General features: G+C 44.6%; 1 long non-coding RNA gene across 3 annotated transcripts; it reads right to left on the bottom strand.

Moving 5' to 3' along the window:
- Positions 1–249: 249 nt before the first annotated feature.
- On the bottom strand, positions 250–26057 carry LOC139257138 (uncharacterized). 3 transcript variants are annotated; one of them, XR_011592231.1, is made up of 4 exons: positions 25976–26047; positions 25030–25084; positions 22536–22622; positions 250–1452 (listed from the first exon to the last, which is right to left on the bottom strand). It is a non-coding gene; the product is annotated as an uncharacterized lncRNA (long non-coding RNA). The 3 variants fall into 3 exon arrangements; XR_011592232.1 differs by lacking the exon at positions 25976–26047 and adding an exon at positions 25850–25961; XR_011592230.1 differs by lacking the exon at positions 25030–25084 and having other exon boundaries at positions 25976–26057.
- Between the last annotated feature and the right edge of the window lie 1118 nt (positions 26058–27175).

The following is a 27175-nucleotide window of genomic DNA, read 5'->3' as shown; positions in this document are numbered from 1 at the left end:
ATTTGTCCTGAACTGAAGCCATTTGTCCATCTCTAGGGGACAGAGGCCTTCTGTCTACCCATTGCTGCTTATGACCATTAACGGGAACAGGCCGCCAGTTCGTCATTTATCAGCAGACCAAGAAATAGAAATAAACTGAAAGATGTGCCTCACCGCCACAGCGGCAAAGAAGCAATGGAAGTTATTCCAAATAATTCGCAATCCTTGCGATTCTGTATGAATTTGTTTCATTATAAATATTGGATGAAATGTTATGAAAAACCGGAAAAATATGAACAGCATTCGAACAGGGACCAAACCCGCTATCTTGGCGCTAATAGCCCCATACTCAAACCAACGGAGCTAACCGGCCACAACATGTAAAGAGTTTCCGGTACACACTGGCTGATAGATTTACTGCACAAACATTGAACACATCACATCGCGTACACATTGTTCACTATTCATATACAAAACTGGGCAGAGTGTAAAGTAATAGAAAAAGAGCACTGAATCTAACAGAATTCATTTTGAAAATTATCACGCAACCGCTGAACAGCTGTCCCTCAAGTATTGTCCACATATAAAACCAGCCTCTCCCCTTAAATTTTAAGAGAACACAAAATAACCAGAAATTGCCAAAACCCAAGATTTGGCTCCTGCCAGGGACCTTTAGATCTTTAGCATAATGTTCTCCCAACTGATCTTTTTCGATCCGAAAACAAATGAAGCAAAACTTTCTCACACTTTTTTGAAAGAAAACCTAACCCCGGGAGGAATTGCCCCATCCCACTCAGGCCTCACCTGGGGGCAATGGATCCCAAACTGTGCTCGGAGCACAGGTTGTGTTAATATAATGTATAATGATAATGAAAATCTTAAAGTTCAGGTTAGGTTATCATTGCCCACGGCCCAGGCAGTCTCTGACACGTCGCTAAGTTCAAAATGAGTATTTTTTCACACTGGCAATGAATTCTCGTGCTGTGAGCAGCTGGGTTTGTTGGGGTGATGCCGCGCCAGAACGTACATGGAAGCCTAATGATAATTGTGATTGTTCTCACACTGCAGTTAAATGTTGGCAAAACAGTAATTCTAGTTCCATATGTTAAGTAATGTTCTGCTGAAGTGTTCATAAAGATGCAAAGCTCACCAGGCTATATCTCACAGTTTTGAAGACACGGTGAATTATGCTGGTGTGTTTATTCAAATTTCAGAATATATAATTTAAGTAAAATTCCCCGTTCTTTTGAAGACACTGATGGGTTGTGAAAGGGAGATGGGTCGAAGTCAAACTGAGCCGCACTGAATGCGAGCCAAAGTGAAATTATAACAGGTTCAGTCCTTAGCAATGAGATGCTGAAGAGAGATAAGAGTCGTGAAACAAGGAGAGAGTTAACGATACTGATGTTGAATCTTCTTTCGATCAAACATTCCATGAATTCTCTGCTGGGGAATTCAGATCTGCGAAATCGCCTGTGAAATTAAACATAGACATAGAGTGAGCCAATCTGCAATACAGGAAGGGCCAGGCCAAAGGACTATCTTAATGTTCAGGATAAGCCCATGGCCCAGGCATTCTCTGATTACAGTGTTGCACAAGTTATTAATATTACAATGTTTAATTTTTCCACACTGGCAATGCATTGATTAATAGCCGTGCTGTGATAAGTGAGGATGATGTGGTGCAAAACGGTACATGGAAGACGAATGATAGCAATGATTAGAAACATTTACAGCGTCGATCAGCAATTCTAGTTCCATTTGTTGAGAGAGATCTAGTCATTTACTGCTGAAGTTGAAATAGCAAGCACAGAAGTATTTTGAATCGTTGCAACGAATGATGCGGTGCTGAAGGTTGGGGCAGCAGCACTGTGGTGAGCTGCAAATTTGTTCAGGAGCAGCCGTTTACCTTACAGTTCAAATAGTCCAAAATACACTGTTCCCTGACCGGGTTGCAAACCCTGAGCACGAACAGTGAAAGTGCCAATCCTAGCCAATAGACTACCAGGGAAGCTGCTGCAAGTGACTTTGCCAGCAAGCAGACCAACGCAGTCTTTCCTCCTTGCTCCTTCGAATTTTCACATCACATTCGTGCCAGGTAAAACCGTTGGTACGAATGGCATTTTTGCTGAGAACACGAAAGGCATGTCCGCACAACCACAGCATTAAATGCTGGTAGGCATCCACTGAAATCTATTTCATTCTGCCTTTTTCTCTGGGTTGTTCACTCTCGGTGCCGGGTAAACATTTCATTTGGTGTATTTGTCCTGAACTGAAGCCTTTTGCTTATCTCGGGGGACAGAACCGTTCTGTCTGTCCATTCCTGCTTGTTACCATTTACGGGAAGAGGCCGCCACTTTATTGTTTATCAGTAGACCAAGAAACACAAATAAACAGAAAGATGTGCCTCTCCACCCCGGCGGCAAAGAAGCAATAGCTGTTATTCCAAATAATTCCCAACCCTTGGGATACAGTATAGATTTGATTCATTATAAAGATTGGATTTTAAATGTTATAAAAAACCGAAAAAAATATCAATTGTATTCCAGTGGCCCGTACAGGAATCGAATTAACGACCTTCGCGTTATGAACATCATGCACAAAACAACGAAGCTAACTGACTAAAAAGTATATCAAAGGTTCGTGCTTCCGGCTCGACACTGGGTGACAGAGTTACGGCACAACCATTGAACACATCACATCGCTTAAACATTTTTCACTATTCAGATTCAAAACTGGGCAGTGTGTACATAGAAAGTAACAAAAAAAGAGCGCTGCATCTAACAAAATTCGTTTAGAAAATTATCATGGAACCGCTAAACAGCCCATCCCACAAGCACTGTCCCCATGCAAAACCAGCCTCTCCCCGTAAACAAAATAATCAAAAATTGCCAAAACCCAGAATTGAACCAGATTCTGTTTGAGTTTTAAAGTGAACGCTCTCCAAACTGAGCGATATTGGTCCGCCAGGAAGTGAACCAGAACTTTCTCACACCTTTTTAAAAGAAAACCTAACCCCGGAAGGAATTATCTCGCCCACGCAGTCCTCACTTCGGGGCAATGGGTCCCAAACAGATCTCGGAGATCAGATTGTGTTAATGTAATGTATAATGAGAATGAAAATCTTAACGCTCAAATTAAGTTATCGCTGCCCACGGCCCAGGCTCTTTCTGATTCCATTCTTGCCCACGTTGCCAATTTCAAAAAGTGCATGTTTGCACACTGGCAATGAATTGCCTGATATCTGTGCTGTGATGAGCTAGGTTTGTTAGGGTGATGCAGCTCCAGAACGTACATGGAAGCATAATGATAATTGTGATTGTTCTCACACTGCAGTTAAATGTTGGCAAAATTACAGTGTCAATTAGCAATTCTAGTTCCATCTGTTGATTTAATGTACTGCTGAAATGTTCATAAAGATAAAAGCTTGCAAACCAGGCTAGTGTAATGAAATGTTCATAAAGATACAAAGCTTGTACACCAGGCTAGATCTCACTGTGTTGAAGACACAGTGAATTGCATCAAACACTGCATGAATTCAGAGCTGACAAATGGCCTGCGAATCCTCAACATCTGAAGTTTTGGCTCGGTAATCTCATATGTTGTAGCCAATAAGTCCGCACATCTCTTTGGTGCAGCCAGAAATTCCACACGTGTCTGTTGTGCAATCGGGTAGCACGTTCGTTTATTAACGGAATGTTAGCTGACAGGGTGATGGTTCGAAACCACCGAGGGATTGTGCTTTTACTTCCTGGTCTTCAATATCTGTGGGTTTGGCTGAAAAAATGCGGGGAAACTGTGTCAGATGGACTTCAAGTCGGAAAGTGTGAGAATTTCCATCTGGATCAGAGAAAGCCATTTTGTAGCACCGATGGTGCTCGCAGGGCCATGGAGTGCTGGGAAAGGCCTCCACGCTGCTCTTTCCACTCCCGAACCTGCTCCGATGGCTGAGCCGCCCACAGCCTGCGAACATTTAAAGATATATGTGCTTGAATGCCCAAATCTCTCTCTGTCTCCACTTTCTTTAGTGCCTATCCCTGACACATGAATGACACATGAACCCTGCCCACGTGCACTTATATAAGTTGCACACAATTTGCCAGTAATGAGACCAATCTCCCAAAAGAGTAAGATCTGCCTGAAGCAGACGAGTCCCAAATACTCGCACAAATCTCCATATCCTTTGCAAATTTGCAGATTGTGCCATCACCTACATACGGTTCAGTAATAAAATTAGTGAAGAGCAACGGACCCAACAACTCCTGCGGGACCTCGAACCCAATCCATATCCATCTACAACAGTTTGCTGCCGATGCACTGCCAGCCCGCTCAACACCAATTCCTGCAGGACCTCACTGCTGACTGGTATCCAAACCAACCCAAATCCATCTATAACAGCTTGATGCCTACACACTGCCATCCTGCTCAACACCAACTTCTACGCAACCTCACTGCTGACCGGTATCCAAACCAACCCATATCCATCTATAACAGCTTGCTGCCTAGGCACTGCCAGCTCACTCACAATCCAGCTCATTATATTATGACTGATACCAGGAAAAAATGGAAAAAGACTGGCTAAGGTAAATGATGGTCCCCTGGAGGATGAGACTGATCAACTAATAATGGGGTACAGGGAAATGGCAGAGACATTGAATAACTATTTTGTATCGTTCCTCAGAGTAGAGGATACTAAAACCATCTCAATAGCAGATAATCAAGAGGCTATAGAGGGAGGAACTAAAAACAATCACTATCACATAAAGAAATAGTATTTGGTAAAATAATGGGACTAAAGGTGGACAAGTCCCCTGGAACTAATGGTTTGCATCCTCGGGTCTTTAAAGAAGTGGTGCAGAAATAGTGGATGCATGGTTGTAATCTACTAAAATTCATTGGATTCTGGGGAGGTCCCAGAAGATTGGAAAACCACAAATGCAACACCCTATTTAAAAAATGAGGGAGACAGAAAATAGCCTAACTTCTGTCATTAGGAAAAAGCTTGAGTCCATTATTAAGGAAGCAGTGCCAGGACATTTCGAAAAGCATAATACAGATAAGCAGAGTCAGCATGGTTTAAAGAAAGGGAAATCATGTTTGACAAATTTGCTGGAGTTCTTTGAGGAAGTAATGTGCAAGGGCGATAAGGGGGAACCAGTGGATGTGGTGTATTTGGATTTCCAGAAGGCACTGAATAAGGTGCCACATAACAGGTTGCTGCACAAGATAAAAGTTCACGGTGTTGGGAGTAATATATTCTCATCGATGGAGGGTGGGCTAACTAACGGAAGACAGAGAGTCAGGATAAATGGGTCAGTTTCCGGTTGTCAAATGGCAACTAGTAGGGTGTCACCGGGAGTATTGCTGGTGCCCCAACTATTTGCAATATATATTAATAACTTGGAAGAAGGGAACAAGTGTAATGTTTCCAAGTTTGCTGATGATACAAAGATGGCTGGGAAAGCACATTGTGTGGAGGACAGAAATAATCTGCAACGGCATGTAGACGGGCTAATTGAGTGGACAAACAAATTGAGTATAATCTGGGAAAGTGTGAGTGTATCCACTTTGGCAGAAAAATAAAAATACAATTTATTATTGAAATGGAGAAATATTACAAAATGCTGCAATACAGAGGGATCTAGGGGTCCTTGTGCATGAAACACAAAAAGGTTAGGATGCAAGTACAGCAAGTAATTCTGAATGCAAATAAATGTTGGCTTTTATTGCAAAGGGAATGGAGTATAAAAGCAGGGAAGTCCTGCTATGATTGTACAGAGTATTGGTGAGACCACACCTGGAGCACTGCTTGCAATTCTGATCTCCTTATTTAAGGCAGGATATATTTGCATTGGAGACAGTTCAGAGAATCTTCATCAGTTTAATTTCTGAGATGAATGGGTTGACTTATGAAGGCAGGTTGAGCAGGTTGGGCCCTATACTCATTGGAGTTTAGAAGAATAAGAGATTAACTTATTGAAATATATGATGCTGTGGGGGCGCGACAAGATAGATGCAGCGAGGATGTTTCCACTCGTGGGGGAATCTAGAACTAGGGGCATAGTTTCAGAATAAGGGGTAGCCGATTTAGAACTTTGATGAGGAGAATTTTCCTCTCTCGAAATGTCTTAAATTTTTGGATTCTCTACCGCAGAGAGCTGTGGAGATTGGGTCATTGAATATATTTAATGTGGAGATAGAAAGATTTTTGAGCGATAATGGAATGAAGGCTTGTGGAGAGTGTGCGGGGAAGTGGAGCTGTGCCCAAGGTCAGATCAGCCATGATCTTATTAAATGGAAGAGTAGGTTTGAGTAGCCAATGGCCTGCTGCTGCTCCTATTTCTTGTGTTTTTTAAAGTGTGAAGTATAGATGCAAACATAATCAGCATAATATTTTTATCTGACCATTTTTCCATTGATTAATTTGTCAAATATCCCGAATATTAAACTCCAGCCCAGTTATAGGGCCAAGCAGTATCAGCGGACAGAAAGCCCAACTGTGAGAATGGAAACTATTCAGCCTGGGACAGCAGCAGAATCCAAACCCTGCACTCACTTGTGAACTCGCTGGTGTCTCAGCAGGCTGGATGATTAAGTGTATCCCTTCCCACTCTCGGAGCAGATGAATGGCCTCTCCCCAGTGTGAACTTGCTGGTGTGTCAGCAGGTAGGATAACTGTGTGATTCCTTTCACACACACAGAGTAGGTGAACGGCCTCTCCCCAGTGTGAACTCGCTGTTGTCTCAGCAGAATCGATGATGTAGTCAATCACTTCCCACACTCGGAGCAAGTGAACGGTCTCTCCCCAGTGTGAATTCGCTGGTGTGTCAGCAGGGTCAATGATGTAGTTAATCCCTTCCCACACTCGAAGCAGATATACGGTCTCTCCCCTGTGTGAACTCGCTGGTGTTGCAGCAGGCGGGATGATTGAGTGAATCACTTCTCGCACTCGGAGCAGGTGAACAGCCTCTCCCTAGTGTGAAATCGGAGGTGTCTCAGGAGGATCGGTGATGTAGTGAATCCCTTCACACATTCGGAGCAGTTAAATGGCCTCTCCCCTGTGTGGAATCGCTGGTGTCTCAGCAGGATCGATGATGCAGTGAATCTCTTCCCACAGTTGGAGAAGGTGAACGTCCTCTCCCGAGTGTGACTGCGGCGATGAATTTCCAGATCAGACAGGTAATTTAATCCATTCCCACAGTCCCCACATTCCCACGGTTTCTCAGTGGTGCGGATGTCCTCGTGTCTCTACAGGTTGGACGATCACTTGAAGCCTGGTCCACACACAGAACACGTGTACATTTTCTCCCTGCTTTCAATGGTGCAATGTTTGTTTCAGGCTGTGTAACTGGTTAAAGTTCGTTCCACAGTCAGTGCACTGGAACACTCTCACTCGGGTGTGTGTGTCTCGGTAGTTTTCCAGTATCACTGATGTTTGAAATCTGTTCCCACAGATAACAGAGACAAACTTCTTTCCTTCACATTCAAACACCGATGATATTCTTGCCCTGAGGAGTCGAGTGATTCTGTCAGATCTTGAAGTGGTGGTTGGTTTGAGATTCCCGTCTACAAATCCTGCTCATTGAATGCTCTGGAAAAGGAGTTTACTAAAATTATTACTGCAAGTTCAGGACAGAAATTCGGAACAGACAATTCTAGATTCTATGGAACATTCTTTGCTCTCTTGTTCGTCCCAAAGCAGTAAATCCCCGCCCCATACACTTCCCTCTGCCTGTCTTGAAATTCAAACATTTCGCACGTTTGAAGGCAGCTTGTCCTCCGCTCCCAATTATCATCACCAACTCTGGCTGGGTTCATTTGTACACTCACTGGTTCCCCTCCCTTTCCTCCCCTGAAGGTGCTGACTGACTGGGTTCAGTTCTACACTCACTGATTCCCCTCTCATTAAGATGCTGACTCTGGCTGGGTTCAGTTCTACACTCACTGGTTCCCCTCCCCTGAAGGTCTGACTCGGCTGGGTTCAGTTCTATACTCACTGGTTCCCCTCCCCTAAAGGTGCTGACTCTGGTTCGGTTAAAATTCTACACTCACTGGTTCCCCTCCCGCTCCTCCCCTGAAGGTGCTGACTGACTGGGTTCTGTTCTACACTCACTGGTTCCCCTCTCATTAAGGTGCTGACTCTGGCTGGGTTCAGTCCAACACTCACTGGTTCCGCTCCCCTAAAGGTGCTGAATCTGGCTGGGTTCATAGACACAGAGAAAATAGGTGCAGGAGTAGGCCATTTAGCCCATCGAGCCTGCACCACCATTCAATAAGATCATGGCTGACCCCGACCCCGATCGAGACTTGCTTTGAAATAAAAGCTTGTTTTGTTTAAGGCAGAAATGGTATTCGACTCAGTAATTTCGCTGAACCAGATTGAGGGAAAAGAATCAATTTTTATCAATGCCTCCACGAGATCCTACAAATCCCCTGGGAGGACAGACGCGCCAACATTAGCGTCGTTGAACAGGCCAACATCCCCAGCATTGAAGCACAGTCCAGGCTTGATCAGCTCTGCTGGGAAGGGCACATTGTTTGCCAGATACGAGAATCCCAAAGCAAATGCTCTGGTCGGAACACCTGCTCGACAAATGAGCCAAAGATGGGCACAGGAAACGTTACAAGGACACTCACAAAGCCTCTCTGATAAAGTGCAATATCCGCCCTGACACCTGGGAGTCCCTGGCCAAAGAATGCCCTAAGTGGATAAGTGTATCCGGAGGGAGCTGAGCACCTCGAGTCTCACCGCCAAGAGCATGCATATATCAAGCGCAGGCAGCGGAAGGAGCGTGCGGCAAACCAGTCCCACACACCCTTTCCCTCAATGACTATCTGTCACACCTGTGACAGGGTCTGTGGCTCTCATATTGGAGTGTTCAGCTACCTAACGACTCATTTTTAGAGTGGAAGCAAGTCTTTATCGATTCTGAGGGACTGCCTATGGTGAGGAGGCCAGCATCGAGAGAGCGGGCGGCACAGGAGGAAAAAGGATGGTGGTAGCGAATGGGAGCAGCGGTAGATCGGAGGAGGCCAGCATCACAAGAGCAGGCGGCGCAGGAGGATAAAGGGCGTTGGCAGCGAGTGGGAGCGGTGACAGCGAGTGGGAGCGGTGGCGGATCGGAGGAGGCCAGCATCGCGAGAGCGGGCAATGCAGGAGGATAAAGGGCGGTGGCAGCGAGTGGGAGCGGTGACAGCGAGTGGGAGCGGTGACAGCGAGTGGGAGCGGTGACAGATCGGAGGAGGCCAGCTGGTGCAGGGGCAGAAGATAAACAAAGAAGCAAAAAGAAATCGAAGTATGACGTCACAGTCAAGCGGGTAAGTGATTGTCTGGTTGACTGGTAAGTATTTAATCTTTCTTTTGCTTTTTATATCCTTAGCAGTAAGAAACCTTGCAATTGTTGACAAATTAAATTAATTCAGAGGTTAAGTAACAACAGGGGAGCACAGACCAGTGTCATGCTCCTCCTGTGCTATGTGGACGTTTCCAGTGTCCCTGACTACTATGTGTGCAGGAAGAGTATCCAGCTGCAGCTCCTGACAGACCGCATTGCAGCACTGAAGCTGCAAATGGATTCACTCTGGAGCATCCGCGATGCTGAGGATGTCGTGAATAGCATGTTTAGTGAGTTGGTCACACCACAGGTAAAGGTTAATCAGGCAGATAGGGAATGGGTGACCATCAGGCAGAGCAGTGGAAGGAAGGTAGTGCAGGGGCCCCCGGTGGTAATCTCCCTCCAAAACAGATACACCGTATTGGGTACGGTTGGGGGCGATGGCTCATCAGGGGAGTGCAGCAGCAGCCAAGTTCATGGCACCATGGGTGGCTGTGCTGCACAGGAGGGCAGGAAAAAGAATTGGAGAGCTATAGTGGTAGGGGATTCAATTGTAAGGGGAAGAGATTGGCGTTTCTGCGGCTGCAACCGAGACTCCAGGATGATATGTTGCCTCCTTGGTGCAAGGGTCAAGGATGTCTCAGAGCGGCTTCAGGTCATTTTAGAGGGGGAGGGAGAACAGCCAGTTGTCGTGGTGCATATAGGTACCAACGATAAAGGTAAAGAATGGGATGAGGTCCTACAAGATGAATTTAGGGAGCTAGGAGTTAAATTAAAAAGTAGGAACTCAAAGGTAGTAATCTCAGGATTGCTACAAATGCCACGTGCTATTCAGAGTAGAAATAGCCGGAGAGTTAAGAAGAATATGTGGATTGATGAATGGTACAAGAGGGAGGAATTCAATTTCCTGGGACATTGGAACCGGTTCTGGGGGAGGTAGGACCAGTCCAAACCAGACAGTCTGCACCTGGGCAGGACTGGAACCAATGACCTAAGGGGAATGTTTGCTCGTGCTATTGGGGAGGTTTTAAACTAATATGGCAGGGGGATGGGAATCTATTAAGGGAGACAGATGGAAGAAAAATGGGGACCGAAGCAAAAGGTAAAAAGGAGATAAGGAAAGGAGGAGGCCAGAGAAATCAAAGGTAAAAATCATAAAGGGCCACATTAGAACATATTTCTTAAAGGAAAAAGAGTGTTAAAAAATCAAACCTGAAGGCTCTGTGTCTCAATGCGAGGAGCATTCATAATATGGTAATGAATTAACTGCGCAGATAGCTGTTAACGGATATATTGTAAATGGGATTACTAAGACACAGCTCTAAAGCGACCAAGACTGTGAACTCAACATCCAGGGTTAAACAATATTCAGGAAGGATAGACAGAAAGGAACAGGAGGTGGGGTACCGTTGCTGGTTAAAGAGGAGACTAATGCAACAGTAAGGAAGGACATTAGCTTGGATGTTGAAACTGTATGGGTAGAGCTGCGGAACACCAAAGGGCAGAAAACGCTAGTGGGATTTGTGTACAGACCACCACTGTAGTAGTGAGGTTGGGGATGGCATCAACCAGGAAATTAGGGATGTGTGCAATAAAGGTACAGCAGTTATCATGAGAGACTTTAATCTACATATACATTGGGCTAACCTAACTTGTTACAAAACGGTGGATTTTTTGGAGTGTATAAGGGATGGTTTTCTGGACCAACATGTCGACGAATGCACTAGAGAGCCGGCCATTCTCGACTGGGTCTTGTGTAATGAGAGAGGATTAATTAGCAATCTTATTGTGCGAGGCACCTTGGGCAAGAGTGACCATAATATGGTAGAACTCTTCATTAAGATGGAGAGTGACACAGTTAATTCAGAGACTAGGGTCCCGAAATTAAAGAAAGGTAACTTCGATGGTATGAGACGTGAATTGGCTAGGATAGAGTGGAAAATGATACTTAAAGGGTTGACGGTAGATAAGCAATGGCAGGCATTAAAAGATCGCCTGGATGAATTTCAATAATTGTACATCTCTGTCTGGCGTAAAAATAAAACGGTGAAGTTGGTTCAACTGTCATGAACAAGGGAAATTAGGGATAGTGTTAAATCCACGGAAGAGGCATATAAAGTGGCCAGAAAAAGCAGCAAACCTGAGGACTGGGAGAAATTTAGAATTCAGCAGAGGAGGACAAAGGTTTTAATTAGGAGGGGGAAAATAGAGTATGAGAGTAAGCTTGGAGGGAACATAAAAGCGGATTGCAAAAGCTTCTATAGGTCCCTCGCAGCCAGAATCAGGTGAATTTATAATGGAGAACAAAGAAATGGCAGACCAATTGAACAAATACTTTGGTTCTTTCTTCACTAAGGAAGACACAAATAACCTTCAGGAAATACTATGGGACCGAGGGTCTAGCAAGAAGGAGGAACTGAAGGAAATCCTTATTAGTCTGGGAATTGAGTTATGGAAATTGATGGGATGGAAGGCTGATAAATCTCCTGGGCCTGATAGTGTGCATGCCATAGTACTTACGGTAGTGGCTCTCGAAATAGTGGATGTATTAGTGGTCATTTTCCTACATTCTATAGGCTCGGAATCAGTTCCTATGGATTGGAGTGTAGAGAATGTAACTCCACTTTTTAAAAAAGGTGGGAGAGAATGCTGGGAATTTTGGACCAGTTGGCCTGACAGCGGCAGTGGGGAAAATGTTGGAATCAATTATAAAATACTTAATAGCAGCGCATTTGGAAAGCAGTGACAGGATCGGTCCAAGTCAGCATGGATATCTGAAAAGGAAATCAAGCTTGACAAACCTTCTCGAAGTTTTTGAGGATGTAACGAGTAGAGTGGACAAGGGAGAACCAGTGGATGGGGTGTATTTGGTCTTTCAAAAGGCTTTTGACAAGGTCCCACACAAGAGATTAGTGTGCAAAATAAAAGCACATGGTATTGGGGGTAAAATATTGACGTGGATAGAGAACTGGTTGGCAGACAGGAAGCAAAGAGTAGGACTAAACGGGTCCTTTTCAGAATGGCAGGCAGTGACTAGTGGGGTGCCGCAAGGTTTAGTGCTGGGACCCCAGTTATTTACAATATACATTAATGATTTGGACGAAGGAATTGAATGTAATATCTCCAAGTTTGTAGATGACACTAAGCTGGATGGCAGTGTGTGCCTTGAGGAGGATGCTAAGAGGCTGCAGGGTGACTTGGACAGGTTTGGTGAGTGGCCAAATGCATGGCGGATGCAGTGTAATATGGATAAATGTGAGATTATCCACTTTGGTGGCAAAAACATGGAGTCAGAATATTATCTGAATGGTGACAGATCAGGCAAAAGAGAGGTGCATCGAGACCTGGGTGTCATGGTACATCAGTCACTGAAATTTGGTATGCAGGTACAGCAGGTGGTGAAGAAGGCAAATTGCATGTTGGCCTTTTTAGTGAGAGGACTTGAGTACAGGAGCAGGAGGTCTTGCTGCTGTTGTACAGGGCCTTGGGGAGGCCACACCTTGAATGTTGGGTGCAGTTTTGGTCTCCTAGTCTGAGGAAGGTCATTCTTGCTATTGAGGCAATGCAGCGAAGGTTCACCAGACTGATTTCCGAGATGGCAGGACTTACATATGAGGAGAGATTGGATTGACTGGGCTTATATTCACTGGAATTTAGAAGAATGAGAGGGGATCTCAGAGAAACATGTAAAATTCTGATGGAATTGGACAGGTTAGATGCAGGAAGCATGTTCCCGACGTTGAGGAAGTCCCGATCCAGGGGTCATAGTCTATGGAAAAAGGGTAGGACATTTAGGACCGAGATGAGGCGAAACCTCTTCACTCAGAGAGTTGTGAACATGTGGAATTCTCTTCCACAGAAAGTTGTTGATGTCAATTCGTTAGATTATATTCAAAAGGGAGTTAGATGTGGCCCTTATAGCTAAACGGATCAAAGTGTATGGAGAGAAAGCAGGAATGAGGTGCTGAAGTTGCATGATCAGCCATGATCTTATTGAATGCTCAAGGGGCCGAATGGCCTAGTCCTGCACCTATTTTCTATGTTTCCTTGTTTCTATGATGATGATGGTGACCCAGATTTGGACACAATACTCCAGTTGAGGCCGAACCAGTAATTTATGCAGGTTCATCCTAATATCCACACTTCTGTACTCTATACCTCTATTCATGAAGCCTAGGATCCGCTAAGTCTTTGTAACTACTTACTCAACCAGCGCTGCCACCTTCAGCAAATGGTGCACATACACTCCTGGGTCTCTCTGTTCACGCACCCCTTTACAATTGTAACCTACAGTTTATATTTCCGCTACTCTTTCTTCCTACCAAAATGTATCACTTTTAAACTTTTCTACGTTAAGTTTCATCTGCCACATTTCCGCCAATTCCAGCAGCGTGTCTATGTCTTTCTGAAGTCTATCACTACCTCCTCACTGTTCACTGTACTTCCAAGTTTTGTATCATCTGCAAATTTGGAAATTGTGCCCTGTACACCCAAGTCGAAGTCATTAATATAGATCAGGAAAAGCAGTGGTCCCAGTACCGACCCGTGGGGAACACCACTTCATCCAGTCTGAAAAACAGCCGTTCACCACTACTCTGTTTGTATCACTTAGCCACTTTCATATCCATGCTGCCACTCCCCGTTATTCCACGGGTTACGATTTTGCTGGTATTGGTAACACGCCTGGGATCAGTAAACACAAAACCCAGTCTATTAATCACTTTCAGCTACTGGACTTAGCATGTACCCCACAGCATCTCTTCTATCTTCAATATGTGAATAGAGCATCACGCTTGTAAACCTGGTTTAAGTTTATATCCACTCAGCAAATCTATTTACGAAAAGCCTGTAGGCCGATAAGACACTGTTAAGGTGCCAGTGTGCTGCTGGTTTGATTGGCATTTGGCCTGTAATGGACTCCGTATTTTGGTCTCCATAATTACGAAAGGATATACTTGCATTGGAAGCTGTTCAGAGAAGGTTCACTAGGTTGATTCCGGAGATGAGGGGGTTGACTTATGAAGATAGGTCGAGTAGATTGGGTCTAAACACAATGGAGTTCAGAAGAATTAGAGGTGATTTTATTGAAACATACGATAATGAGAGGCTCGACAAGGTGGATGCAGAGAGGATATTTCCACTTATACGGGTAACTAAAACGAGGGGCATAGTCTTAGAATAAGGGGCCACTCATTTAAAACTGCACGAGGAATTTCTTCTCTGAGGGTTCTAAATCTGTGGAATTCTCTGCCCAAAAGAGCTGTGGAGGCTGGGTCTTTGAATATTTTTAAGGCGGAGATCGACAGATTGTTGAGCGATTAAGGGAGTAAAGGATTATGGGGGGCGGGCAGGGACGTGAAACTGAGTCCATGATCAGATCAGCCATGATCTTATTGAATGGCGGAGCAGGCCCGAGGGGCCAAATGGCCTACTCCTGCTACTATTTCTTATGTTCTATTGTTGTAACTGAACATTTCTCCCAGTGTAACCTTGTCTGTAATTAAATATGTGTCATTTAATAAGCCTCAGGTCCTTGCTCATGTCTGTTGCAGATTCTGGAGTAGATTCCAGAGATGTGGGGTTTGACATATGACGATAGGTTGAGTAGGTTGGGCCTATACACATTGGAGTTCAGAAGAATGAGGTGATCTCTGTGTGGCCCTGAAGGACTGTGTCCAGGCTGATGTTCTGTTCCCCCTGTAAGATCCTCCGCACAGATTGTCCTTTCTCAGCTCCAGCCAGGTGATGCTAAACACTCAGGTGGGAAAGACAAAAATCCACAGCAATGTGTTGAAAGTATCACTAATTTATGTGTCTATATCCCAAAATTAAACTCCAGTCCAGTTACAGGAGTTATTACCATCAGCGTTACAGGAGTTACAAACTCCAACTATCAGAATGAACACGATTCAGTCCGGGATGTGATTAACAGCAGCAATAACAACAGAATCCAAACCCTGCAGTCACATGTGAACTCGCTGGTGTCTCAGCAGGTGGGATGACCGAATGAATCCCTTCCGACACTCAGAGCAGGTGAACGGTCTCTCCCCAGTGTGAATTCGCTGGTGTGTTAGCAAGTTGGATAACTGCGTGAATCCCTTCCCACATCAGAACAGGTGAACGGCCTCTCATGAACTCGCTGGTGTCTCAGCAGGTGGTATGAAGTAGTGAATCCCTTCCCACAGTCGGAGCAGGTGAACGGCCACTCCCCAGTGTAAACTCGCTGGTGTCTCTGCAGGCGGTATGACAGAGTGAATCCCTTCCGACAGTCAGAGCAGGTGAACGGCCTCTCCCCAGTGTGAACTCGCTCGTGTCTCAGCAGCTGCTGTTTTCGTTTAAAACTCTTCTCAAAGTCAGAACATTTAAATGGTCTCTCCCCAGTGTGTACTCGCTGATGTATCAGCTGGTGCTGTTTTCCTTTAAAACTCTTCTCACAGTCTGAACATTTAAAAGGTCTCTTCTCGTTGTGAACTCGCTGGTGTGTCCACAGGCTGGATGAGGCAGTGAATCCCTTCCCACAGTCGGAGCAGGTGAATGGCCTCTCACCAGTGTGAACTCGCTGGTGTGTCCGCAGGTCGGATGATGTAGTGAATTTCTTCCTACTTTCGGAGCAGATGAACGGTCTCTCCCCAGTGTGAACTCGCTGGTGTGTCAGCAGGCTGGATAATGTAGTGAATTAATTCCCACAGTCGGAGCAGGTGAATGGTCTCTCCCCAGTGTGAACTCGCTGGTGTGTCAGCAGGTGGGATGATAGAGTGAATCCCTTCCCACACTCTGAGCAGGTGAACGCCTTCTCCCCAGTGTGAACTCGCTGGCACTAGAAAAAAGTGACCATGAAAGCTGCCAGATTGTCATAAGAACACATCTGAGTCACTGCTGTCCTTCAGGGAAGGGAACCCACCTCTCTCGACAGGCCCACATGGGAAATTGTTGGTCCCACTGGGCCCAGAAGTACTGGGGGTGAAACCCTCCAGCTTCTCCCCCCTCTCCATCGAGCTCAAACTGATGTAACAAACAGACCCACACAGGAGGCCAGTGAGCCACTTCCACAATCCAGCGACCACCCTGATACAGAGCGGCTGGGAATTGCTGGGTCTGCCGTACAAATGCAAGTTGTTGTTTTCCTGGTGTGGGGGGGGGTCTGCCCCCGGGGTTGCTGGTGCCGGACCCGGTGGCTCTGACTCAGGGCAACAGAGCCGAACTCGGCGTGGCCCGGGGCACGGGAGCCGCACTCGGCGTTGCCCGTGGCCCGAGAGCCGCACTCGGCGTGGCCCGGGGCCCGGGAGCCGCACTTGGCGTGGCCCGGGGCACGGGAGCAGCACTCGGCGTTGCCCGGGGCCCGAGAGCCGCACTCGGCCTTGCCCGAGGACTGAGAGCCTTACTAAAAAGGAAGCAGACAAAAAGCAGGAAACTATAGACCAGTCAGCCTAACATTTGTGGTTGGGAAAATGTTGAAGAGTTCATTCTTAAAGCAGCATTAGCACGACATTTGGAAAAGCATAATTCGGTCAGGCAGAGTCAGCATGGATTTATGAAGGGGAAGTTAAGTTTGACAAATTTGCTGTAATTCTTTGAGCATGTAAGTAACAGAGTGGATAAAGTGGGTGTGGTGTATCTGGACTCCCAGAAGGCATTTGACAAGCTGCCACATAAAAGGTTACTGCACAAGATAAAAGTTCACGGGGCTGGGGGTAATATATTAGCATGGATAGAGGATTGTCAAACTAACAGAAAACAGAGAGTTGGAGTAAATGGTTCATTCCCGATTTGGCAATCAGTAACTAGTGGGGTGGCACAGGGATCAGTGCTGGGACACCAACTATTTACAATCTTTATTAACGACTTGGAATAAGTGACCGACTGTATCGTAGCCAAGTTTGCTGGCGATATAAAGATGGGAGGAAAGGCAATGTGTGAGGAGGACAAAAATAATCTGTAAAAGGACAGAGATAGACTAAGTGAGTGGGCAAAAATTTGTCAGATGGAGTATAATGTTGGAAAGTGTGAGGTCATGCACTATGGCAGAAAAAAAATCAAAGAGTAAGTTATTATTTAAAAGGAGAAAGATTGCAAAGTGCTGCAGTACAGCGGGACTTGGGGCTACTTGTGCATCAAACACAAAAGGTTAGTATACAGGAACAGCAGGTGATCAGGAAGGCCAACTGAATCTTGGACTTTATTGCAAAGGGGTTGGAGTATAAAAGCAGGGAGGCCTTGCTACAGTTATACAAGTTATTGGTGAGGCCACACCTGGAATACTGTGTGCAGTTTTAGTTTCCATATTTATGGAAGGATATACTTGCTTTGCAGGAAGTTGAGAGAAGGTTCACTCGGTTGATTCCGGAGATGAGGGGGTTGACTTATGAGAAAAGGTTGAGGAGGTTGGGCCTCTACTCATTGAATTCAGAAGAACGAATGAGAGGTGATTTATCGAAACGTATAAGATAATGAGGGGGCTTGACAAGTTATTAGTAGAGAGGATGTTTTCTTTGAACGGGGAGACTAGAACTAGGGGGCATAATCTTAGAATAAGGGGCCCTCCATTTAAAATTGAGGTGAGCAGGAATTTCTTCTCTGAGGGTTGTAAACCTGTGGAATTAGCTGCCTCAGAGACCTGTGGAAGATGGGACATTGAATATGTTTAAGACAGAGATAGACAGTGTCTTAACCAATAAGGGAATAAGGGGTTATGGGGTGTGGGCAGGGAGGTGGACCTGAGTCCATGATCGGATTAGCCATTATCGTATTAAATGGTGGAGCACGCTCGAGGGGTTCGTATGCCTACTCCTGCTCCTATTTCTTATGTTCTTATTTTCTTATATAGTGGGTGTCTGGAATGGGAGTGGAGATTTGACTCTGTACCTGTCCATCTCTGGTATGTGCATGAGGGTTTTACTCTGTCTGTTATTTTCTGATACGAGAGCGTAGATTTTATCCTGTACCTGTCAATTTCTGGTAATTTCCTGTGGGTTTCATTCTGTATCAAAAAGGGCCACATAACAACATAATTCTTAAAGGACAAGAGTCTTTAAAGAAACAAGCCTGAAAGCTCTGAGTCTCAAAGCGAGGGGCATTGTAATAAGGTGGACGAATTAACTGCACATATAGATGTTAACGGATATGATGCAATTGGGATTACTGAGACATGGCTCCAGGTTAACCAAGGCTGGGAACATAAGATCCAGGGGTATTCAATATTCAGGAAGGAAAGCCAGAAAGGAAAATGAGGTATGGTAGTGGTAATGGTTAAAGAGGAGGTTAATGCAATAGTAAGGAAGGACATTAGCTGGGATAATATGGAATCTATATGGGTCGAGCTGCGAAAAACTAAAGGGCAGAATATGTTAGTTGGAGTTGTGTACAGATCACCAAACAGTAGTAGGGAGGTTGGAGATGGCATCAAACAGAAAATTAGGGACGCGTACAATAAGGGGACAGCAGTTAACATGGGTGACCTTAACCTAGATATTGATTGGGCTAACCAAACTTATAGCAATACTGTGGAGGAGGATTTTCTGGTGTGTACAAGGGATGGTTTTCTAGACCAATATGTCGAGGAACAAACTGGAGAGCAGGCCATATTAGACTGGGTCTTGTGTAACGAGAGAGGATTAATTAGCAATCTGGTCGTGCGTGGCCCCTTGGGGAAAAGTGACCATAATATGGTAGAATTCTAAATTAAGCTGGAGAGCGACACAGTTAACTCAGAGACGAGTTTCCTGAACTTAAAGGAAACTTCAATGGTATGAGACGTGATTTGGCTAGGATAAACTGGCGAATGATACTTAAAGGGTTGATGGTGGATAGGCAATGGCAGAGATTTAAAGATCACATAGATAATTACAAATATTGTACATCCCTGTCTGGCGTAAAAATAAAACCGGAAAGGCGGCTCAACCGTGGTTAACAAGAGAAATTAGGGACAGTGTTAAATCCAAGGAAGAGGCATATAAATTGGCCAGAAAAAGCAGTAAACCTGAGGACTGGGAGAAATTTAGAATTCAGCAGAGGAGGACTAAGAGTGTAATTAGGAGGGGGGAAATATAATATGAGAGTAAGCTTGCAGGGAACATGAAAAACTGACTGCAAAAGCTTCTATAGATATGTGAAGAGAAAAACATTAATGAAGACAAACGTGGTCCCTTGCAGTCAGAATCAGGTGAATTCATAATGGGGAACAAGGAAATGGCAGACCAATTGAACAAATACTTTGGTTCTGTCTTCACTAATGAAGATACGAATAACCTCCCGAAATTACTAGGAGACCGAGGGTCTAGCGGGAAGGAGGAACTGAGGGAAATCCTTATTAGTCAGGAAATGGTTGTAGGGAAACTGATGGGACTAAAGGCCGATAAATCATGAGGGCCTGATAGTCTGCATCCCAGAGTAGTTAAATAAGTAGCCCTAGAAATAGTACATGAATTGGTGGTCATTTTCTGGAATTTCATGGACTCTGGATCAGTACCTATGGATTGGAGGGTAGCTAATGTAACACCACTTTTTTTAAAAAAGGAGGGGGAGAGAAAACAGGATTGGTTCAAGTCAGCATGGATTTCTGAAAGGGAAATTATGCTTGGCAAATCTTCTAGACCATTTTCGAGAATGTAACTAGTAGAGTGGATATGGGAGAACCAGTGGATGTTGTGCATTTGGAATTTCAAAAGACTTTTGACAAGGTCCCACACAAGAGATTAGTGTGCAAAATTAAAGCACATGGTATTGGGGTAATGTATTGACGTGGATAGAGAACTGGTTGGCAGACAGGAAGCAAAGAGTAGGAATAAACGGGTCTTTTTCAGAATGGCAGGCAGTGACTAGTGGGGTGCCGCAAGGTTCAATGCATTGATCCCAACTATTTATAATATATATTAATGATTTAGACGATGGAATTGTAGGTATGATCGCCAAGTTTGCAGATGACACTAAGCTGGGTGACAGTGTGAGCTGTGAGTAGAATGCTAAGAGGCTGCAGGGTGACTTGGACAGGTTCGGTGAATGGGCAATTGCATGGCAGATGCAGTATAATGTGAATAAATGTGAGGTTATCCACTTTGGTGGCAAAAACAGGAACGCAGATTATCTGAATGGTGACAGATAAGTAAAATGTGAGGTGCAAAGAGACCTGGGTGTCATGGTACATCAAGTCACTGAAGGTAGGCATGCAGGTACATTAGGCAGTAAAGAAAGCAACTGGCATGCTGGCCTTCATAGCGAGGGGATTTGAGTATAGGAGCAGGGAAGACTTACTGCAGTTGTACAGGGCCTTGGTGAGACCACACCTTGAGTATTGTGTGCAGTTTTGATCTCTGAATCTGAGCAAGGACGTGCTTGATATTGAAGGAGTGCAGCGAAGGTTCACCGGACTAATTTCCAGTATGGCAGGACTGACATATGAAGAAAGACTGGATCAGCTAGGCTGGAATTTAGAAGAATGAGAGGGGATCTCATAGCAATATATAAAATGATGACGGGACTGGACAGGTTTGAGGCAGGAAGAATGTTCCCGATGTTGGGGAAGTCCAGAATCAGGGGTCACAGTCTAAGGATAAGGGGTAAGCCATAACGGACTGAAATGAGGAGAAACCTTTTCACCCAGAAAGTGGTAAACCTGTGCAATTCTCTACCACAGAAAGTTGTGGACTCCAGTTCGTTGAATATATTCAAGAGGGAGTTAGATGTGGTCCTTATGGCTAAGGGGATCAGGGGGTATGGAGAGAAAGCGGGAGTGGAGTACTGAAGTTGCATGATCAGCCATGATCATATTGAATGGCGGTGCAGGCTCGATGGGCCAAATGGCCTGCTTCTGCGCCTATTTTCTATGTTTCTTTCCATTCTTGGTGTGTGAGTGTGTGTTTTGTGCTGTATCTGTCCATCTCTGTTATGTGAATGTGAGCTCTACTCCATGCCCGTCATTCTCCAGTATGTTAGTATTGTTTTACTGTGTACCCCCAATTCCTGATAGAGTATTCGTTTTACTTTCTAACTCTCAATTTGTGTTATGGAGGTGAGTTTTATGCTGAATCTGTCGGTCTCTGGTAAATGAGTCTGAGCTTTACTCTGTATCTATCTGTCACTGGTATGTGAGTGTGGGCCTTTCTCTGTCTCTATCCATTTCTGTTATGGGAGCCTGTATTTTATTCTATACCCATCAAGTTCTTATATGTGATTGTGGGCCTTACTCGAAAACTGCCAGTTTCTGCTTAATTGTGAGTGGACCTTCCTTTGTACCTGTCAGTTTCTGGTATGAAAGAGAGATCTTTACCCTGTACCTGACAATTACTGGTTCGTGAGTATGGGCATGTCACTGTATGTCAATTTATGTTATGGGAATATGGATTTTAATATGTCAGCCTCTGATATGTGAGTATGGGTTTTATACTGTATCTCTTAATCTCTGATATGCGAGTGTGTGTATTTTTCCGTAAATGTCAGGTTTTGGTGTGTGTTGAGGTTTAATCTGTGCCTCTCAGTTTCTGCTTTGGTAGTCTGGGTTTAATCTGTGTCTGCCAGTCTCTTGTATGTCAACGTAAGAATCAATTTTAACTTTTGCCTGTATTTCTCTGATATGTGAGTGAAGATTTTGCCTTATACGTGTCATTTTTCAGATGTGTGGGTGTGGGTTTTACTCTGCCTCTATCAGTTTCTGCGATGCAAGCAAAAATTTTACTTACTCCTTTCAGTTTTCCGACATGTGCACATGGGATTTACACTTTACCTGTCACTTTCTGGTATGCTACTGGGGATTTTATTCTATTAATGTCACCTTCATATATGTGGGTGTGTGTTGTATACTGTATCCGTCAGTCTATTGTAAGTGAATGTGGGTTTTATTCTGCACCTGTCATCTTCTGGTATGTTCAGGGGTTAAATACTGAATCCGTCAGATTTCTGAAACATGAATATGGCTTTTGCTCTGTACCCATCAGCTTCTGATATGCGAGTGTGGTTTATACTATTTGACATTTTTTCTGATTGATGATTGTCTTTTATTCTCTACCTGCCAGTTTCTGGCAAGTGAGTGTGGGTGTTTAATATACCTGTTAGTGTGATCTGTTTCAATGGTGAAAAAGCATCTGATTCTACTGCTCCATGTGGCTGTAAGATTCACAATGTAACTCTGCCACTTCGGATCACTGTGGGACTGACAGCTTCTGCTGTCTGTGACAATAGGATTGAGGCCAATTCTGTGTCTCTGCGCTCTGTGAGTGATCATCTACTTACTGTGTGTGAGAAGGAGCTGCCTGCACTGTTCTTTGTATTCCGGGTGGAGGAAAGATCACATTTGTTCTGGCTCGTTGAAGAATTTTGCTGTGAGAATAATAATAGGAGAACATTATTAGTTCTAAGATATGGATGCGGGGGACAATACGATGTATCTGAGGGAGCGACAATGTATCTATCAACCAGCAACACGGTTCTGGAGAACTCAGCTCACCGAAATATAACCCATCTTTAAAATATCGTCTCCCACACTCCTCTCCTGGTGCCTGCAAAGGATGCACTTTGTGAAACTCCCCACATCCTCACTGTCAGGCTGTGTTTCCACTGCTCACTGCCGAAGAACAACAGACACGGTGAGATTGGAACTGAATCAGGAACATTCACTGCTGATTTGGGGAAAGAAAGCAGTAATGATTTGAAAGAGCGAGGTGGTTTACTTTCTCTGTTACCTTACACTGTCCACACAAAGCCCGAGAATGGCCTCTCCCTTCCCCCACTCACATCATATTCCGGAACTAGTTCCTGCTCCACTCTGCCTCTTACACACAGCCCCCGACGGAACTAAACCAGGAACGTTCACAATTGGTTTGGAGAGAATGCAACAGATTGTAAATTGCTGATTCTGCCCATTCTTTCTCCCTAACCCTGGACACACGCTGTCCACACACGCCCGAGAATGGCCTCTCCCTTCCCTGATTCATACTACGCACTGACACTGGTTCTTGGTCCACTCTGCCTCTTATACACAGCCCCCGACTCCCCGTGAACTTCCCCCGGACTCAGTGCTGGCCTCTGAGCCCATCTGCGGACAAGCTCCCAAAGCGCTGCGCTGCTGTAAGGAGGCTGCTGCTCACTGCCTTACCCCAGGACCGCGGTGTCTCCATTCCCAGCTGTTTTAAACCATCTTCTTCCACTCATTGAGTGAATAGTGATTACAGGCAGGGCTGGGGGAGGGGATGGTGCATGTGCTATTCTGCTCACTGGAAATCGACACAGGGGGCGTGTCTGAACCGTGCATGTGCAGTTCTCTGTATTAATTCAATCTGTAAAAATCAAAGCGCACATTTCCCTATTGACTTATTATCAGAATCTGAGCAAAGAAACTGTGCCTGGGGGGAAAGGACAGAGAATTATTAAAGCTGGGAGCCTTGTCCCTTGTGATGCTCAATTTGGGATCATTCCGTGCAGTGTGTTTCTCTCTGTGAGCCCGTCTTCTCAAAGCAATCCTGCAGAAACATCAGAGGGACGAGGGAATGGGAGTGTTTGCTGGGGCCGTGCAGAAGTTATTATCTGACAGAAACAATCTGAGATCAGTTTAATTACAGTAAAACACTCAGTCACTGAAAGTAATAGTGAAGTGGATAATCAAGGGGCAAAAGTGAGGGAGGAACTTAATACAATCACTATTCATAATAATGCTCAGAAAAATAATGGGACTAAATGCAGACAAGTCACCTTGCCCTGATGGCTTACATCGTAGGGTCTTAAGAGAAGTGGCTGCAGAGATAGTGGACACATTGGTTGTAATCTACCAAAATTCCCTGGATTCTGGGGCGGTCGCAACAGATTGGAAAACTGAAAATGTGTCGCCTTAATTTAAAAAAGAAGGCAGACAAAAAGCTGGAAACTATAGACCAGTTAGCCTAATATCTGTCATTGGGAAAGTGCTGGACACCATTATTAAGGAAGCAGTAGCGGGATATTTGGAAAAGCATGATTCAATCAAGCAGAGTCAGTATGGCTTCATGAATGGGAAATCATGTTTGACAAATTTGCTGGAGTTTTTTGAGGATATAATGAGTAGGATAGATAAGGCGGAACCAGTGGATGTGGTGTATTTGGATTTCCAGGAGGCATTTGATAAGGTGCATCATAAGAAGTTACTGCACAAGATAAAAGCTCACTGGTTTGGGGGCCGTATATTAGCATGGATAGAGGATAGGTTACCTAACAGAAAACAGAGAGTCGGGATAAATGGTGACTAGTGGGATGCCGCAGGAATCGTTGCTGGATCCTCAGCTATTTACAATCTGTATTAATGACTTGGATAAAAGGACCGAGTGTAATATAGCCAAGTTTGCTGAGGTTACAAAGGTGAATGAGAAAGCAAATTGAGAACACAAAAAATCTGCAAAGGGATATAGACAGGCTAAATGAGTGGGCAATAATTTGTCAGATGTAGTATAATATGAGAAAATGTGAGTTTATCCACTTTGGCAGAAATAATAGAAAAGCTAATTTTAATTTAAATGGAGAAAAATTGCAAGTGCTACAGGTCAGAGAGACCTGAGGGTGTTTGTGCATGAAACACAAAAAGTTAATATGCAGGTACAGCAAGTAATCAGGAAGGCAAATGGAATGTTGGCCTTTATTGCAAGGGAGATAGAATACAAAGCAGAGAAGTCCTGCGACAACTGTACAGGGTATTGGTGAGGTCACACTTGGAATACTGCATGCACTTTTGGTCTGCGTATTTTAGAAAGGATATACTTGCATTGGTGTCTGTTCAGAGGTTGAATCCGGCTATGAGGGTGTTGTCTGATGAGGATCTGTTGAGAAAGTTGAGCTGATACACTTGGTGTTCAAAAGAATGAGAGGTGATCTTATTGAAACATATGATAACAAGGGGACTCGACAAGGTGGATCCAGAGAGGATATTGCCACTCATAGGGTAAACTAAAACTAGGGTGCATCGTCTCAGAATAAGGGGCCACCCATTTAAAACTGAGATGAGTACACATTTCTTCTCTCAGATGGTTGTAAGTCTGTGGAATTCTCTGCCCGAGAGCTGTGGAGGCTGGGTCATTGAATATAGTTAAGCCAGAGATGGACAGATTTTTGAGCGATAAGGCCTTAAAGGGTGATGGGGAGCGAGCAGAGAAGTGGGGCTGAGTCCATGATCAGATCAGCTATGATCTTATTGAATGGCAGAGTCGGATCCAAGTGCCAAATTTTCCATTCCTACTCCTACTTCTTATGTTATTATGTTCTTATGAGATAATAACCCTGGGACTGTACATGGGGACACTAACCCTGGGAATGTACATGGGGACTCTAAACCCTGGGTCTGTACATGGGGACTCTAACCCTGGGAGTGAACAGCTCTGCGCCTTTCCTGTTACAATTGTCTGGGATGTAACCAGAAGCTCAGCACTGAACAGCGCCTCTCGGAGATGGTGAGAAATCCGAGGTGTCGAGAATAAAATAATTGAGCTGTTGCTTTACCAAAATGGCCGCGAATGCGCTTTGCTGCTCACTGAACCAAGATGGAGTAGAACTGACCCTGCCTTCCTGCACAAGATGGCCGCTGTTACCTGGGCCTGTGACCGGGAGAAAGCCTCGAGGCTGCAGTCGCTGACAATCCGGTTATTATTCCGGGCTTCCGGCGGGCACAAGTTGTTTATGAAGCCTCCCCGGCTACCCGCTGGTCCATTACTCACCTCCGCCCGGCTGAAAAAGGACTGTTTTGCGGAACAGATGTTCACCATATCCTTTCCGCCATTGCACGCACCGCGCATGCTCCAAGCACAACTCGGTCTTGCGCCTGCGCACTGGTTCTCTGTATTCTGGTGTCGGCACGTACTCCGTAGCGGGGAATGCTGGGTAAATAGGAATGGAAAGTCTGTGAACGGGACAGGATTTACTGGGCTCCCATTGGGTACTGAACCATGTTCATTCTGGCACTTAGACTTTGTTTCTGCTGCTCTGAATAACTCTATACCTGAGCTGGAGATTAATGTTCTGCATAAATATTGTTTCAAACATGGTGTGTCGAATATTTGATTTCTCCATAATAAAAGGAGACTAATTAATGTTCCCTTCCATTTTGGGCCTTTTCTTACTCTAGATTATTTAACTTCTCACGGAATTCATCTTTTACCACATCAAATCACAAGCTTGTTGCATTTGAGTACATGGCTTGTGGATGTCTCAGACTGAACCGGCGTGCCTCACTTTACAATCATTTGATGTTCCTTTCAACCAACCCTTGAAAGAACTATCTTGCGTAAGACTGTAAATCTGTTATTTTCTGTATTTAACGATTGTTGAATGCGGTTAATAGATCTTCACACATACTGCATGTGATCAACTTTGAAAGGTTCTGATCTTTGTAATTGCCTTTGCTTATTTTGATGGGTTAGTTGATTACAATTACTTGTTACTAACATACCTTGTAGTATTTCTTGCATCAAAATAATTGTTTACATACTTTCTTTATCAGGTTTTTAGCTTCCCCACTGATGTCTGTTTCTTCTTGTGGTGGAATCGAGAAAGGTGGCAAAGTCTGAGCATAAGGGGGCGCCCATTTAAAATGGAAATGAAGAGGAATTTCTTCTCTCAGAGGGTCGTGAATCTTTGAAATTCTCTACCCCAAAGAACATTGGAGTCTGGGTCATTGAAAATATTTAAGTTACAGATAGAGTGACTTTTGAAAGATAGTGGATTCAAGGTTTATGGGGAGTGGGCAGGGAAGCGGAATTGAGGCCAAGATCAGATCATCCAAAATCATATTGAATGGCGGGGTGTGCTGAAGTGGCCAGATGGTCGACTGCTGCCCCTATTTCTTATGTTTTTAGCCTTGGTTAGGGGCTGGGTTTAGATGTAGGTTTAGTGGTTGTGGTTTGTGGTTATTTGTTATG

Source organism: Pristiophorus japonicus, unplaced genomic scaffold (assembly GCF_044704955.1).
Source record: "Pristiophorus japonicus isolate sPriJap1 unplaced genomic scaffold, sPriJap1.hap1 HAP1_SCAFFOLD_81, whole genome shotgun sequence".
In the NCBI taxonomy this organism is placed as follows: domain Eukaryota; kingdom Metazoa; phylum Chordata; class Chondrichthyes; family Pristiophoridae; genus Pristiophorus; species Pristiophorus japonicus.
The sequence above is the reverse complement of the archived record's forward strand: the minus strand, read 5'-3'. Positions and strand labels throughout refer to the sequence as shown.